Genomic DNA, 17,632 nt, shown 5'->3' with positions numbered 1-17,632 from the left:
TTGCAAACAGCAGTCAGTGAGACAGAGTAAATAAATGCAAGGCTTGCATTATAGCTAGGGCATTGAATTAGCATTGAAGGGTATATACTTAGAAAAGGCATTTTTAAGTCTACCTATAGTGAATAGTAACCAAATCATGTCTACAAAAAAAGCCATTCAAAAGAAATGTTATATGGCTAGGAAGTTCATCTCATGTTGCCCTATGCAATCATAGTAGTTAGCAACAAAATCAACTGGTCAGCTAGCTAGCTAGCTATCAATATATGTAGCTAACTAAACATATAATAGATTGTCAACACCATACAATCATGATCATGAAAAGCTGAGACAAGTTGACAAACAGTCGTCCTTCAGAAATCTCTTACCTTGATGCTTGATTCTATGCGGAAGCGATGGCCTCTATCGTGGTCTGCCTGAGAGCTAGTGTGCTAATTTAACTATGCGGCAACCTCGGACCCTTTTGTCAGTTTATATGTAACTAACAAGTGGATGGACTAGCCGCAGGAGTCTAATCCCCGCACAAATGAGTCTAGTTCCCAACGAGTTATGGGCTGTTTTTGTGGTTATAGCGGAGAGATATTTAAGAAAAGCGGAGCGATATTTGACAGGGAAAAGGGATATCCCACTTCCGTCGCACAATAGGCCTTTCACTTGGAAAACGTTTCACTAAGGGGAGTGGGAGGAATCTTAGCTACGGGTGCATCAAAAGCCTTATCCGGTCTAAATAAATAAATATAAAATCATATATATATATAAACGTCAATAACCAACTTTTTATGCGAGTAAAGTACATGTCGAATGTCTTATGAGAGTAAAGTACGTAAGATAAAAAATGTCATGCCATATTGGAATAGATCATGCTAAACGAGGTTGGAATGTTCTTATATAAATTCAACAGAAGACAATAATGTGTTAAAATCACCCTGGGTGTATTAGAATTGCATTGGAGCGTACATATTTCACTGTACAGCCTTATGGATTGTGGACCAAGGGCATGGGGTGTCAGACACACAGAGAACATCAGCATCGTAGCTCTTATTTTTATTTAACTAGGCAAGTCAGTTAAATTCTTATTCGGGGTTAACTGCCTTGTTCAGGGGCTGTCAGCTCGGGGATTCGATCTGCAACCTTAGTTACAAATCCAATATGGCATGACATTCTAACCACTAGGCAACCTGCCGCCCCTCTTATTGCGGGACTCTGAAACCCCTGTGATTTGAGCCACATTTATTGTACCAGTCAACCTACTATGTATATTGAACACTATTCCTGAGGAAAAACAATACAACGTGAATGTTTTGGAGCCTGCTAACTCTTGAGGGCTTTGGGGGAAAACACTTGGGTTCTGAGTAGGCTGATACACAATTGCATTGTTCCCCAATCGTTAGGTAAGGCTGTACAGTGCAATATGAATGTCAATACGCACAATAGGCTGACAGAGGAGATGATCCCGCAGTCAAAGTCCCACAATAAGAGCTACGACGCAAATATTTCCGTAAACTCTTAACCGTTCTCTGTGGGCCACCAAGGACTGATACCGCATTTCATTGCTTCACATTCCAACCTTCTTTAACATCGTCTAGTCTAAATATGGCATGATTCCAACAATTGTAACCTTCTGCATCACTTTCAAATAGGTACTTTTATTTTGAAGGCAAACCACAAATTCCACTATTGTGCCTAATCCTTATTCTGGCTAGCTTTACAACACATAAACCGGTCTGGTCGAGCCTCAAATTCAATTTCAATAGGCGAAAAACAAGTGGCTACCTAGTTAATACTTACTCACAAGGATTCCTAAATTATTGTTAAGAATAATGAAAATGACTGCAGTTTCTACTGGTCATTGTTTTCAGGTTGGTTGTATTGGTGCTAGCTAGGTGCCAAGCTAAAGCTAGCTACCCCAGAAGACGTGGTCAAACAATGAATGCTGTATTGTAAACACATCGTTCGTGGCCGGTGTTTGCTTTGTGCTACTGATAGTAGTGGTGGCGCTTGGCTTGCACATGCATATTCAGAACACGTTCTGTAATAGAACTGTTATTTGACGTGTCAAATTAAGAGCTTATTTAACATATCAAATAGTGTTATTTGAAGTATAGTTTTTTTGACATGCGAAGACCCAAACGTCATTCCATAGGATGGGATCTTTATGTGTTGGTAAAATTAATAATCCGAAAAAAGTCGGTGGAAACGCTTTTATGGGCTAATATTGATATAACCATCTTTTTAAAAAATGTATTAAGAACAATTATAATACAATATACAAACATAATTTACAAAAAAAATCTGCAAAATAACAAACTTTATACACTGGGGTATACACATTAAACAAAAATGCACAAGGCTTCACTTTAAGCAGCATTTTCAAATAAAATTAGTCCTCACACTATGACTCATCAGGAAAGCATGCAGTTTATTAGGCTACAGATGACACAAAACCCGACCATCCTACAATCTAAATTAGATGCCTTCAATCTCACACAAATTATCAATGAACCTACCAGGTACAACCCCAAATCCGTAAACACGGGCACCCTCATACATTTCATCCTAACCAACCTGCCCTCCAAATACACCTCTGTTGTCTTCAACCAGGATCTCAGCGATCACTGCCTCATTGCCTGCATCCGTAATGGGTCTGCAGTCAAACGACCACCCCTCATCACTGTCAAACACTCCCTAAAGCACTTCAGCGAGCAGGCCTTTCTAATCGACCTGGCCCGGGTATCCTGGAAGGATATGGACCTTATTCCGTCAGTAGAGGATGCCTGGTTATTCTGTAAAAGTGCTTACCTCACCATCTTAAATAAGCATGCTCCGTTCAAAAAATGTAGAACCAGGAACAGATATAGCCCTTGGTTCACTCCCCTTGACCAGCACAAAAACATCCTGTGGTGTACTGCATTAGCATCGAATAGCCCCCACGATATGCAACTTTTCAGGGAAGTTAGGAACCAACATACACAGGCAGTTAGGAGAGCAAAGGCTAGCTTCTTCAAACAGAAATTTGCATCCTGTAGCACTATCTCCAAAACGTTTTGGGACACTAAAGTCCATGGAGAATAAGAGCACCTCCTCCCAGCTGCACACCGCACTGAGGCTAGGAAACAGTGTCACCACTGATAAATCCACGATAATTGAGAATTTCAATAAGCATTTTTCTACGGCTGGCCATGCTTTCCACCTGGCTACCCCTACCCGGTCAACAGCCCTGCACCCCCACAGCAACTTGCCCAAGCCTCCCCAATTTCTCCTTCACCCATATCCAGATAGCTGATGTTCAGAAAGCTGCAAAATCTGGACCCCAACAAATCAGCCAGGCTAGACAATCTGGACCCTCTCTTTCTAAAATTATCCGTTGCAATTGTTGCAACCCCTATTACTAGCCTGTTCAATGTCTCTTTCGTATCGTCTGAGATCCCCAAAGATTGGAAAGCTGCCGTGGTCATCCCCTCTTCAAAGAGGGAGACACTCTGGACCCAAACTATTACAGACTTATATCTGTCCTACCCTGCCTTTCTAAGGTCTTCGAAAGCCAAGTTAACGAACACATCACTGACCATTTCGAATCCCACCGTATCTTCTCTGCTATGCAATCTGGTTTCCGAGCTGGTCATGGGTGCACCTCAGCCACGCTCAAGGTCCTAAACGATATAACACCATTGATAAGAGACATTACTGTTCAGCTGTATTCATCGACCTGGCCAACTCTTTCGACTCTGTCAATCACCACATCCTTATTGGCAGACTCAACAGCCTTGGTTTCTCAAATGACTGCCTCGCCTGGTTCACCAACTACTTCTCAGACAGAGTTCAGTGTGTCAAATTGGAGGGCCTGTTGTCCGGAGCTCTGGCAGTCTCTATGGAGATGCCACAGGGTTCAAATCTCGGGCCGACTCTTTTCTCTGTATACATCAATGATGTCACTCTTGCTGCTGGTGATTCTCTGATCCATCTCTACACAGACGACACCATTCTGTATACTTCTGACCCTTCTTTGGACACTGTGTTAACTAACCTCCAGACGAGCTTCAATGCCGTACAACTCTCCTTCCGTGGCCTCCAACTGCTCTTAAATGCAAGTAAAACTAAATACATGCTCTTCAACCGATCGCTGCCCACACCTGCCTGCTCGTCTAGAATCACTACTTTGGACATAGAATATGTGGACAACTACAAATACCTAGGTGTCTGGTTAGACTGTGAACTCTCCTTCCAGACTCACATTAAAGCATCTCCATTCACTCATGCTGCCAAGCATACCCTCATAAAACTGACTATCCTACCGATCCTTGACTTCGGCGATGTCATTTTCAAAATAGCCTCCAACACTCTACTCAGCAAATTGGATGCAGTCTCTATCACAGTGCCATCCGTTTTGTCACCAAAGCCCCATGTACTACCCACCACTGCGACCTGTATGCTCTCGTTGGCTGGCCCTCGCTTCATATTTGTTGCCAAACCCACTGGCTCAAGGTCATCTATAAGTCTTTGCTAGGTAAAGCCCCGCCTTATCTCAGCTCACTGGTCACCATAGCAGCACCCACCCGTATCACTCGCTCCAGCAGGTATATTTCACTGGTCACCCCCAAAGCCAATTCCTCCTTTGGCCACCTTTCCTTTCAGTTCTCTGCTGCCAATAACTGGAACGACCTGCAAAAACTCTTATCTCCCTCACTAGCTTTAAGCACCAGCTGTCAGAGCAGCTCACAGATCACTGCACCTGTACATAGCACATCTGTAAATAGCCCATCCAACTACCTCATCACCATAATGTATTTATTTATCTTGCTCTTTTTCACCCGAGTATCTTTATTTGCACATTCATCTTCTGCACATCTACCATTCCAGTGTTTAATTGCTATATTGTAAATACATCGCCACCATGGCCTATTTATTGCCTTACCTCCATCCTACCTCATTTGCACATTGTCACGTTCGTTATATGGAGGAGACCAAGGCGCAGCGTGATGTGAATACTTACTAATTTAATGAAGAAAACACTAAACAAACAACAAAACGATCATGACGCTATAATATAATAGTGCAGACACAGGCAACTAGACATAGACAATAACCCACAGAGAACCTAAGGCATATGGCTGCCTAAATATGGTTCCCAATCAGAGACAATGATAAACAGCTGCCTCTAATTGAGAACCAATCTAGGCAACCATAGACATAAATAACACCTGGACTAGTAAACACCCCCATAAGCATACAAAAGCCCTAGACAAGCCCAAAACACATACATCACCCTTGTCACACCCTGACCTAACCAAAATAATAAAGAAAACAAAGAATACTAAGGTCAGGGCGTGACAGTACCCCCCCCCCTAAAGGTGCAGACTCCCGGCCCCACAACTAAGCCTATATGGGAGGGTCTGGGTGGGCATAACTCCGCGGTAGCGGTTCTGGTGAGGGACGTGGACCCCGCTCCACTTCTGACTCGGCCCACTTACGTGATGTCTCTGGAGCGGGAACCCTCACCGCCAACCACGGACTAGAGGACGCCACTGGACTGATGTTCAAGTCTGGAGTGAGTGGCGCCTCTGGACTGGAGGGAGACTCTGGCGGATCCGGACTGGAGGGAGACTCTGGCGGATCCGGACTGGAGGGAGACTCTGGCGGATCCGGACTGGAGGGAGACTCTGGCGGATCCGGACTGGAGGGAGACTCTGGCGGATCCGGACTGTGACCCGTCGTGTTAGGTTCCGGACTGTGACCCGTCGTGGTAGACTCCAGACTGTGACCCGTCGTGGTAGGTTCCGGACTGTGGCCCATCGTGGTAGGTCAGCGGCACGTCGTAGGAGGTTCCGGTCTGCGACACGTCGTAGGAGGTTCCGGTCTGCTGCACGTCGTAGGAGGTTCCGGTCTGCGGCCCGTCGTAGGAGGTTCCGGTCTGCGGCCCGTCGTAGGAGGTTCCGGTCTGCGGCTTGTCGTAGGAGGTTCCGGTCTGCGGCCCGTTGTAGGAGGTTCCGGTCTGCGGCCCGTCGTAGGAGGTTCCGGTCTGCGGCTTGTCGTAGGAGGTTCCGGTCTGTAGACTGTCGCCGGACACTCTGGACTGGGTACTATTGTCGGACGCACTGGACTGGGTACTGTTGCCGGACGTTCTGGACTGGCGAGGCGCACTGTAGGCCTGGTGCGTGGTGCCGGCACTGGTGGTACCGGGATGAGGACACGCACCTCAGGGTGAGTGCGGGGAGGAGGAACAGGGAGTACTAAACTGCCGAGACACACTATAGGCCTGGTGCGTGGTGCCGGCACTGTTGGTAACGGGATGAGGACACGCACCTCAGAGCGAGTGCGGGGAGGAGGAACAGGGCGTACAGGGCTCTGGAGACGCACAGGAAGTCTGGTGCGTGGTGTTGGCACTGGTGGTACTGGGCTGGGGACACGCACCTCAGGGCGAGTGCGGGGAGCAGGCACAGGACGTACTGGGCTATGGAGGCGTACTGGAGGTATGGAGTGTAGAGCTGACACAACCCATCCTGGCTGGATGTTTATACTCGCCCTGGCACAGGATGCACTGGGCTGTGCAGACTCACAGTACGCAAAGCCGGCACAGGATATCCTGGTCCAAGGAGATATACTGGTGACCAGGAGCGCTGAGCCGGCACCCTCCTTCCTGGCTGGATGCCCATTCTAGCCCGGCCAATGCGAGGAGCTGGAATAGAGCGCACTGGGCTAGAATAGCGCACTGGAGACACCGTGCGCATCTCTACATAACACGGTGCCTGACCAGTTACACGCTCCCCACGGTAAGCACGAGGAGTTGGCTTGGGTCTCCCTCCTGACTCAACCCATCTCCTCGTGTTCCCCCCCCCCCCAAAAAAAATCTTGGGGCTGCCTCTCGGGCTTCCGTGCTAGCCGTGTACCTTTATATCTTCGCAGTTCCTCCATTCTCCTGTATCCCTCCTCGCACTGTTCCAAAGAATCCCATGCAGGCTCTGGCACTCTCCCTGGATCGATCGACCACCTCTCAATCTCCTTCCAGGTTGTTACCCACTCGTCCTTCTCCCGGGTCCATTTCTCCATTAAGCGCTGTTCCTCCCATTCACGCTGCTTGGTCCTTTTATGGTGGGTTATTCTGTCACGTTCGTTATATGGAGGAGACCAAGGCGCAGCGTGATGTGAATACATACCTATTTAATGAAGAAAACACTAAACAAACTTACAAAAACAACAAAACGAATGTGACGCTATAATATAATAGTGCAGACACAGGCAACTAGACATAGACAATAACCCACAGAGAACCTAAGGAATATGGCTGCCTAAATATGGTTCCTTATCAGAGACAATGATAAAAAGCTGCCTCTAATTGAGAACCAATCTAGGCAACCATAGACATACATAACACCTAGACTAGTAAACACCGCCATAAACATACAAAACCCCTAGACAAGACAAAAACACATAAATCCCCTTGTCACACCCTGACCTAACCAAAATAATAAAGAAAACAAAGAATACTAAGGTCAGGGCGTGACACACATGCTGTATATGGACTTTTCTACTGTATTATTGACTGTATGTTTGTTTATTCCATGTGTAACTCTGTATTGTTGTATGTGAACGTGATCACACAGTCGTCCGGAACAGCTGATACTCTCATGCATGCCTCAGTGTTGCTTGCCTCGAAGTGAGCATAGAAGTGATTTGGCGGCTCCCTTTGTAGTCTGTAATAGTTTGCAAGCCCTACCGCATAAGACGAGTGTCAGAGCCGGTGTAGTACTTTGTATGCGTAGAGCTTTGTACGCGTCTCTGTGTGTTGAGTACAGGTGATCTTGAATTTGTTTCCCTCTGGTTGCTCATTTAACATGTTGATAGATATTAGGTAGAATGATTGAAGTTTTTCTGCATTAAAGCCACTAGGAGCGCCGCCTCTGGGTGAGCGGTTTCCTGTTTGCTTATTTCCTTATACACTTGACTGAGTGCGGTCTTAATGCCAGCCAAATTGTGTGGTGTACAGTTTATCATAAGATACTCTACTTCAGGCGAGCAAAATCTAGAGACTTCCTTAGATTTTGTGCACCAACTGTTGTTTACAAATATGCACAGACCACCCCCCTTCTTCTTACCGAAGTGTGCTGTTCTATCTAGCTGGTGCAGCGTATATCCCGCAAGCTGAATATCCATGTCATCATTCAGCCATGATTCTGTGAAACATGAGATGTTACAGTTTTTGATGTCCCATTGGTAGGATATTCGTGATCGTACCTCGTCTAGTTTATTGTCCAATGATTGCATGTTGGCGAGTAGTATTGACGGTAACGGCAGCTTTCCCACTCGCCTTCTGTGGCTCCTTACGAGGCACCCCGCTCTGTCCTCTGTACCTGTGTCTCTTCCTCTTGCCAATAACTGGGATGTTGGCCTTGTCGGGTGTTCGGAGTATGTCCAGTGCATCCTGCTTGTTGAAGAAAAAATCTAATCTGAGGTGAGTGATCGCTGTCCTGATATCCAGAAGCCCTTTTTTGCCGTAAGATACGGTTGCAGAAACATTATGTACAAATAAGTTACAAATAACGCGAACCCCCCCAATTTGATGGATTTACATCTCTGGTGGGAAAATGCGCACATTGTTTTTAAGCGGATTTTAGAATATTGGTTTGAAAATCTGTTGCCAATTGGATGGAAACCTAGTTGGTCTTTCTTCTCAACCAGGGATGGGCAACTTTGATTGGGTGGGGGCCACAAAAAAATCTGAAATCATCATGAGGGCCCGCAGTTGCTCTGTTTTTATACTGAACAAAAATATAAATGCAACATGTGTCACGGCTGGCTGAAGGAGGGGACCAAGGTGCAGCATGGTAAACATACATTTGAACTTTATTTAAAAATGACACCGACAAAACGAAGAACAAAAAACCGTGAAGCTTTGGGCTATGTGCCCTGAACAACTACAAAGTTAACTTCCCACTAAACAGGTGGGGGAAAAGGGTACCTAAGTATGGTTCTCAATCAGAGACAACGATAGGCAGCTGCCTCTGATTGAGAACCACACCCGGCCAAACACCTAGAAATAGAAAATCATATAACATAGACTGCCCACCCAAATCACACCCTGACCGAACCAAAATAGAGACATAAAACGCTCTATACGGTCAGGGCGTGACAACATGTAAAGTGTTGGACCCATGTTTCATGATCTGAAATAAAAGATTCCAGAAATGTTCCATACACAAAAAAATCTTATTTCTCTCAAATGTTGTGCACAAATTGGTTTACGTGGCTGTTAGTGAACATTTCCCCTTAGTCAAGATAATCGATCCACCTGACAGGTGTTGTCACGACTTCTACCGAAGTCGAAGCCTCTCCTTGTTCTGACTTCCCTGCCACCTATACACACGACTCTGACAGAATCTCTGACCAAAAAATTAAGTCAGCAGGAGAAGGTACCCCGGCCATGGAGGTGGAGGAGCTCGTCTTGGAACATACGGAGATGATTTACAATCTGAGCGCCGCCATGGATCGCGTTGTCCAGAATATGGACCGCTGGGAGACACAGGGAATTTTTTCCAGCGCCTCCACCAGTACAACTGGTGAGCACCCTTTCCCCGCCTGAACCCAGCAGGATCCATTTATCCCTGCCAAAGGGGTATGACGGAGATACTGCCTGCTGCCAGGGGTTTCTCCTCAAACTAAGCTTGTATCTGGCCACGGTCCACCCAGCTCCATCGGACCGTGAGAAGAGTTACACCCTCGTCTCGTGCCCAGGAAAGCCCTGGAGTGGGCCAGGACTGTGTATGGAGAAAAGGATGCGGCGTTGGACCATTTTGAGGAGTTCACCTGCCATTTCAGGACAATATTCGACCACCCACCTGAGGGCAGAGCGGCAGGTGAGCGCCTCTACCATCTGAGGCAGGAGACGAGGAGCGCACAGGAGTTTGCTCTGGAGTTTAGAACCCTGGCTGCCGGCGCTGGATGGAGCGACAGGGCCCTGATCTTCCATTATCGCTGTAGTCTACGTGAGGACGTCCGTCGGGAGCTGGCCTGTAGAGACACCACCCTCACATTCGACCAGCTGGTGGACATGACCATCAGCCTGGACAACATGCTGGCTACTCGTGTACGTCTAGATCGGGGTCTGGTTGTTCCATCCTCCCGCACCCTCTCTCCTGTACCCATGGAGTTGGGAGGGATGGTGCACAGGGAGACCGGAGGGGGTTCCCGCTCGTGCACCATATGTGGTCGCAGAGGTCACACTGCTGGTCGGTGCCAGGTTGGTTCCTCTTGGAATCAAGGCAGCAGGCAGGGCACTCTGGCGACACCCCGGGTGAGTAGGCACCATTCTCATCCAGTGCCCTCTGTTGCACATGTGTTTGTCTCTGTCACTTCTCCTTATGCGTTCCCAGCATAAGGCGCTAGTAGATTCAGGCGCGGCTGGGAATTTCATTAATAAAAGTTTAGCTCATAGTTTAGGGATCCCCATTGTTCCTGTGGATATGCCTTTCCCCGTTCATGCCTTAGATAGTTGACCATTAGGGTCAGGGTTTATCAGGGAGGCCACCGCTCCTTTGCTTATGGTAACGCAGGGGGTCACAAGGAAAAGATTAGTCTTTTCCTTATTGATTCTCCTGTGTATTCTGTGGTCCTGGGCCTTCCCTGGTTAGCTTGTCATAACCCCACTGTTTCTTGGCCACAGAGGGCTCTCACAGGGTGGTCGGGAGAGTGCTCAGGTAGGTGTGTAGGGGTTTCCGTTGGTGCTACTACGGTGGAAATTCCAGACCAGGTCTCCACCGTGCGCATTCCCCCAGAATATGCCGATTTGGCTCTTGCCTTCTGTAAAAAGAAGGCGACTCAATTACCACCCCATCGACGGGGGGGGATTGTGCGATAGATCTCCTGGTAGATGCTACACTTCCCAGGAGTCACGTGTATCCCCTGTCGCAAGCGGAGACGGTGGCTATGGAGACATATGTCTCCGATTCCCTGCGTCAGGGGTACATTCAGCACTCCATTTCACCCATCTCCTCAAGTTTATTTTTTGTGAAGAAGAAGGATGGCGGTTTGCGCCCTTGCATTGATTATCGAGGTCTCAATAAAATCACAGTAGGGCCTCCCGGGTGGCACAGTGGTTAAGGGCACTGTACTGCAGCGCCAGCTGTGCCACCAGAGACTCTGGGTTCGCGCCCAGGCTCTGTCGTAACCAGCCGCAACCGGGAGGTCAGTGGGGCGACGCACAATTGGCCTAGCGTCGTCCGGGTTAGGGAGGGTTTGGCCGGTAGGGAAATCCTAACCAAGGTTGCCAGGTGCACGGTGTTTCCTCCGACACATTGATGCGGCTGGCTTCCGGGTTGGATGGTGCTGTCTTAAGAAGCAGTGCGGCTTGGTTGGGTTGTGTATCGGAGGATGCATGATTTTCAACCTTCGTCTCTCCCGAGCCCGTACGGGAGTTGTAGCGATGAGACAAGTAGTAGCTACTAAACAATTGGATACCACGAAATTGGGGAGAAAAGGGGGTAAAATAAAAAATATAAAAAATCACGGTGAGGTATAGTTACCAGCTACCTCTTATCACTACGGCGATTGAATCAATGCACGGGGCGCCATTCTTCACTAAACTGGATCTCAGGAGTGCGTACAATCTGGTGCGTATTCGGAAGGGAGACGAGTGGAAGACGGCATTTAGCACCAGCTCAGGGCATTATGAGTACCGCGTCATGCCATATGGGTTGATGAATGCTCCATCAGTTTTCCAATCATTTGTAGACGAGATTTTCAGAGACCTGCACGGGCACGGTGTAGTGGTGTATATCGATGACATCCTGTTATACTCCGTTACACGCGCCGAGCATGTGTCCCTGGTGCAAAAAGTGCTTGGTCGCCTGTTGGAGCATGATCTATATGTCAAGGCTGAGAAATGCTTGTTCTTCCAACAGTCCGTCTCCTTCCTAGAGCATCGGACTTCCACGTCAGGAGTGGAGATGGTAATGGAGGTGCGAAATTGGCCTAATCCCACCACAGTAAAGGAGGCGCAGCGATTCTTAGTGTTTGCCAACTACTACCGGAGGTTTATCTGTGGTTTTGGTCAGGTCACTGCTCCCATTACCTCACTGCTAAAGGGGGGCCCGGTGCACTTGCAGTGGTCAGCTGAAGCGAACAGGGCTTTTAGGCACCTGAAGGCTCTGTTTACCTCGGTTCCTGTGTTGGCTCATCCGGATCCCTCTTTGCCGTTCATAGTGGAAGTGGACGCATCCGAAGCTGGGATAGGATCAGTGCTCTCTCAGCGCTTGGATACGCCACTGAAGCTACGCCCCTGTGCCTTCTTTTCGAAGAAGCTCAGCCCAGCGGAGCGAAACTATGATATGGGGGACCGGGAGCTGTTGGCTGTCGTAAAAGGCTTGTAGGCGTGGAGACATTGACTTGAGGGGGTTAAACACCCTTTTCTCATCTGGACTAGCCATCGCAATCTGGAGTACATCCGGGCGGCGAGGAGACTGAATCCTCGTCAGGAAAGGTGGGCCATGTTTTTCGCCCGTTTTGTGTTTACCCTCTCTTACAGACCAGGATCCCAGAACGTTAAGGCAGACGCACTGTCCTGGCTGTATGACACAGAGGAGCGGTCCATGGATCCCACTCCCATACTTCCAGCTTCTTGTTTGGTGGCGCCGGTAGTGTGGGACCTGGACGTGGACATTGAGCGGGCGTCACGTGCAGAGCCCTCTCCCTCTCAGTGTCCAGCTGGGCTGTCCACGACCGACTGATCTATTGGGCCTACACGTCACCCTCCTCTGGTCATCCTGGGATAGGTCTGACGGTGCACTGTCTTGATGGGAGGTACTGGTGGCCCACTATAGCTAAGGATGTGAGGATTTATGTTTCCTTCTGCTCAGTGTGCGCCCAGTGCAAGGCTCCTAGACACCTGCCCAGAGTTACAAGTTACAACCCTTACCCGTTCCACAACGGCTGTGGTCGCACCTTTCGGTGGATTTTTTAAACTGATCTTCCACCTTCACAGGGTAACACCATGATCCTGGTCGTTGTGGATCGTTTTTCTAAGTCCTGTCACCCCTCCCTTTGCCCGGTCTGCCTACGGCCTTACAAACTGCAGAGGCCCTGTTTACACACGTTTTCCGGCACTATGGGCTGCCTGAGGATATAGTGTCTGATCGGGGTCCCCAGTTCACATCAAGGGTCTGGAAGGCGTTCATGGAACGTCTAGGGGTCTCGGTCAGCCTTGCCTCAGGTTTTCACCCCGAGAGTAATGGGCAGGTGGAGAGAGTTAACCAGGATGTGGGTAGGTTTCTGAGGTCTTATTGCCAGGACCGGCTGGAGGAGTGGACGAGGTTCGTACCCTGGGCAGAGATGACCCAAAACTCACTACGCCACTCCTCCACTAACCTTTCTCCCTTTCAATGTGTATTAGGGTATCAGCCGGTTCTGGCTCCTTGGTATCAGAGTCAGACCGAGGCTCCTGCGATGGACAATTGGTTCTGGCGTGCGGAGGAAACCTGGGAGGCCGCCCACGTTCAGCGCGGCATCCTGGGCCAGAAAGTTGGCTTAGACTGTCACCGCAGTGAGGCCCCAGTGTTCACACAGGGGACAGGGTCTGGCTCTTGACCCGAAATCTTCCCCTCCGTCTGCCCTGCCGGAAGCTGGGTCTGTAGTTTGTGGGGCCATTTAAAGTCCTGAGGAGAGTGAACGAGGTATGTTATAGGTTACAGCTACCCACTAATTACCGTATTAACCCCTCGTTCCATGTGTCTCTCCTCAGGCCGGTGGTGGCTAGCCCCCTCCAGGAGGCTGAAGTGCGGGATGTTCCTCCGCCCCCTCTGGACATCCGTTCCATCCATCTTGGATTTGAGATGTCGGGCGAGGGGCCTTCAGTACCTCGTGGACTGGGAAGGGTACGGTCCGGGGGAGAGATGCTGGGTTCCGGTGGAGGATGTGTTAGATCCTTCCATGCTGTGAGAATTCCACCGTCTCCATCCGGGTCGCCCTGCGCCTCGCCCTCCGGGTCGTCCCCGAGGCCGATGTCGACCCGCGGCTACTGTCACGACTTCTACCGAAGTCAAAGCCTCTCCTTGTTCCGGTGGTGCTCAGCAGTCGACGTCACTGGTCTTCTAGCCATCATTGATCCATTTTCCATTGGTTTTGTCTTGTCTTCCTACACACCTGGCTTAAATCCCATTCATTACCTGTTGTGTATTTACCCTCTGTTTCCCTTCATGTCTTTGTCACAGATTGTTTGTTGTTCAGTGTTGTGGTGTTTGTATTTGTGCGTGACAGGTCCTCCGACCCACTTTGTTTTATTGTTATAAAACAACTCCATTACATTCAGTTTGATTCTCCTGCACCTGACTTCCCTGCCACCTATACACACGGCTCTGACAGGTGTAGCATATCAAGAAGCTGATTAAACAGCATGATCATTACACAGGTGCACCTTGTGCTGGGGGACAATAAAAGGCCACTCTAAAATGTGCAGTTTTCTAACACAGCACAATACCACACGTTTTGTGGTATCAGTCTGGTGAAACCTTTGCCGGCTCCACGCACCAGGCCTCCAGTGCGCCTTCCCAGCCCAGTACGTCCTGTGCCGGCTCCCCGCACTCGCCCTGAAGAGCGTGTCACCAGTCCGGTGCAACCTGTACCGTCTCCACGCACCAGGCCTCCAGTGCGCCTTCCCAGCCCGGTACTTCCATTATTTCTCTGTGTATTGTTTAGCATTTTTCAAATTACTCAAGTTTTTTACTCTTTTTAGCTAACTAGCTTACCTTAGGACTCTCCGTCGATCCGACCACTATTCTGATATGCAAACGTGCATTTTTACCGTTTTCTGACCTCTGTAAGTGAGAGTTATTTCAATGGAGCTGTGTAACAAGGTAAGCCCTGTTTGCTAGCTGCTAACAAGCTATTTTGATTAGGTCAAAGATCTATGGTTAGATAGGTGCTTATGAAAATGATCTAGATAACCACCGACTATAGTTCTGTGTACAACGCATATTACCTACCTTAACCAGTAAAAAGAAAACTTAGCATAATAACTTCCTAGTCATAGACTGTTCTCTCTTCTACTGCACGGCAAGCGGTACCGGAGCTCCAAGTATAGGTCCAAAATGGCGCCGGAATCAATGGCAGCAGAGGCCTAACCAATTGTGCTATCATATGTTTGTTTTTTTTGCTTTATTTGTAACTTATTTTGTACATAATGTTTCTGCCACCGTATCTTACTGCAAAAAAGAGCTTCTGGATTTCAGGACAGCAATCACTCAACTCGGATTAGACAAAGATTTTTTCTTCATCAAGCAGGATGCAGAGGATATACTTCTAACACTGACAAGGCCAACATCCCCGTTATTGGCAAGAGAAAGAGACGCAGGTACAGAGGACACAGAGCGGGGTGCCTCGTAAGGAGCCACAGTAGGCGAGTGGGAAAGCTGCCGTTACCGTCAATATTACTCACGGGGCCACAGTGTCCCCCGACCCTCCCTGTCTCAGCTTCCAGTACCTATGCTGCGGTAGTCTATGTGCCCAGGGGGCTGTGGTCAGTCTGTTATATCTGGTGTATTTCTCCTGTCTTATCTGGTGTCCTGTGGGAATTTAAGTATATTCCCTCTAATTCTCTCTCTCTCGTCCTCCCCTCCCAGAGGACCTGAGCGCTAGGGCCATGCCTCAGGACTACCTGGCCTGATGACTCCTGGCTGTCCCCAGTCCACCTGGTCATGCTGCTGCTCCAGTTTCAACAGTTCTGCCTGCGGCTATGGAACCCTGACCTGTTTACCGGATGCGATACCTTGTCCCGCACCTGCTGTCTCGACCTCTCAGTGCCAACTGACATTTACTCCAGATGTACTGACCTGTTGCACATTCTGCAACCACTGTGATTACTATTTGACCATGCTGGTCATCTATGAACATTTGAACATCTTGAAGAACAGTCTTGAATCAATGGCCATGTACTCTTATAATCTCCACCTGGCACAGCCGACTGGCCACCCCCCAGAGCCTGGCAACTCTCACTTTTTTCCTAGGTTCCTACCTTTCTAGGGAGTTTTTCCTACCCACCGCGCTTCTACATCTGTTTTGCTTGCTGTTAAGGGTTTTAGGCTGGGATTCTGTATAAGCACTTTGTGATAAATTTGATTGGATTTTGACTTGAGTGTATGGATCTGTGCAAACTGCTACAGTAAGTGATATTTTTTATTTGAACGATTATTTCTTGCTGATATGAAAGATGGGGCATATCAGCATATGTTTCTAAAACAGTTTTGCAAGCGATGATTATTGAAGTTTCTAAACGTTCAAACCCAGCTTCAGAATTGTAGTTCACATGCAGCCAACCGTCTGCTAACCGCTGAAAACCCTAGGAGCCTCAAACTCAACTCTGGACATCAAAGCCAGTTCCACTGCATATTTTCATTGTTCCCCTCTAATCAGGGATTGATTTAGACCTGGGAACCCAGGTGTGTGCAATTAATTATCAGGTAGAACAGAAAACCAGAAGGCTCCTGGCCTCGTAGTGTAAGAGTTGAGTACCCATGTCCTAGGATAATGTGCTTTCAAAACAACGTAGAACTAGGAACTCTCATATCTGATTTTAGTGCTTGGGAACTCGGGAAACCTAGCTCAGACTGGGAAAAATCGTTTTGAATGGTCATCCAACTCAGAATCCCATGTTGAAACTCAGGAATCTCTCCAAACAAACAAACTGCTGCCTAGCACGCCCACAAGCAAGCCACTCAAATCACTAGACTCGTTTTAGTCAGAGTGAGGGTTTTGGATCAATGCTACTTCAAAAATCAGTTTAACGTCTCAAAGAAAATCTGGAATGTCTTGGAGGAAAGAAGCATGTTTTAAGACTCAAAAAGATATTGAAGTGGAACGTTTCCTGTATGGATTTTCATAGCCGGGCACCAATCAAGTGGGTTATTTCTGGGGTGGCGAAAGAAAGACTGAGGATATTACTGAAGACATCGATGGAGTGGTTGGTGCATGCTGACTGACCTGTATGGTGGACGGAGGAAAGAAATTAACTTCATCCATGCTACTGTTCTTTGATGAAGAGTCTCTCCCTTCTCATATAAAGTTAGGATTCATGAGATACCCTGTAAGAGCTTTCGTGCACAAGCCCCTTCAGTGCCATGCAGTAAATGTAGAAGATTTTGTCAAGTGTGTGCAAAAGGGAAGAGTGTTGTATGCCAGATTAAGTGAAATGTTGCAACTGTGGAGGTGAACATGTGCCTGAATTCCTAGACTGCCCTGTTAGGGTGAAGGAGAATGAGTTGGCAATGGTAAGAAGTGTCCAGCTTATCTCTTATCTGGAGTCGGTGAGAAGATGTGATGGAACGAGTGGCGGAGAAGAAGCAATGGTAGTAGAGCCACCACGACCAGTGAAGGGATCAGCTGAGGGATAGTGAAATACTACATGTTAAAAAGGTGGACTTTGTATGATTTTTTTGCAATGGTCATAAACTGTACAGCACAAGCAGAGAAGAATTCTAAGAAAATTGGAATCATTAATGAATGCCGCTAAACGTTTTTTTGGGCCTTCGTGATTTCACAGCCGAGGCCATGCAAGAATTCTTGTCGGTGAATGTACCGCCATCACAGGCCCCTGAGCCTGTGTAGGGATGTATTTTGTATTATAAACTGGGTGGTTGTAGCCCTAAATGCTGATTGG

The 17,632-nt window shown here is 48.1% G+C and overlaps 1 protein-coding gene across 2 annotated transcripts in view; it reads right to left on the bottom strand.

Annotated features, from left to right (window-relative positions):
• The window catches only part of LOC112221579 (choline/ethanolaminephosphotransferase 1), a 34,706-nt gene extending 34,013 nt beyond the window's left edge, over positions 1 to 693 (bottom strand). Inside the window, exon 1 of one of the 2 annotated variants that reach the window (XM_024383722.2) lies at positions 366 to 693. The gene's annotated coding sequence lies outside the window, so the exon portion shown is untranslated. The remainder of the gene's footprint in view (positions 1 to 365) is intronic. The other variant, XM_024383721.2, reaches the window with a different exon arrangement.
• Between the last annotated feature and the right edge of the window lie 16,939 nt (positions 694 to 17,632).

Source organism: Oncorhynchus tshawytscha, linkage group LG22, assembly GCF_018296145.1.
Source record: "Oncorhynchus tshawytscha isolate Ot180627B linkage group LG22, Otsh_v2.0, whole genome shotgun sequence".
NCBI classification, from domain to species: domain Eukaryota; kingdom Metazoa; phylum Chordata; class Actinopteri; order Salmoniformes; family Salmonidae; genus Oncorhynchus; species Oncorhynchus tshawytscha.
This window is presented reverse-complemented; position numbering and strand designations above follow the sequence as displayed.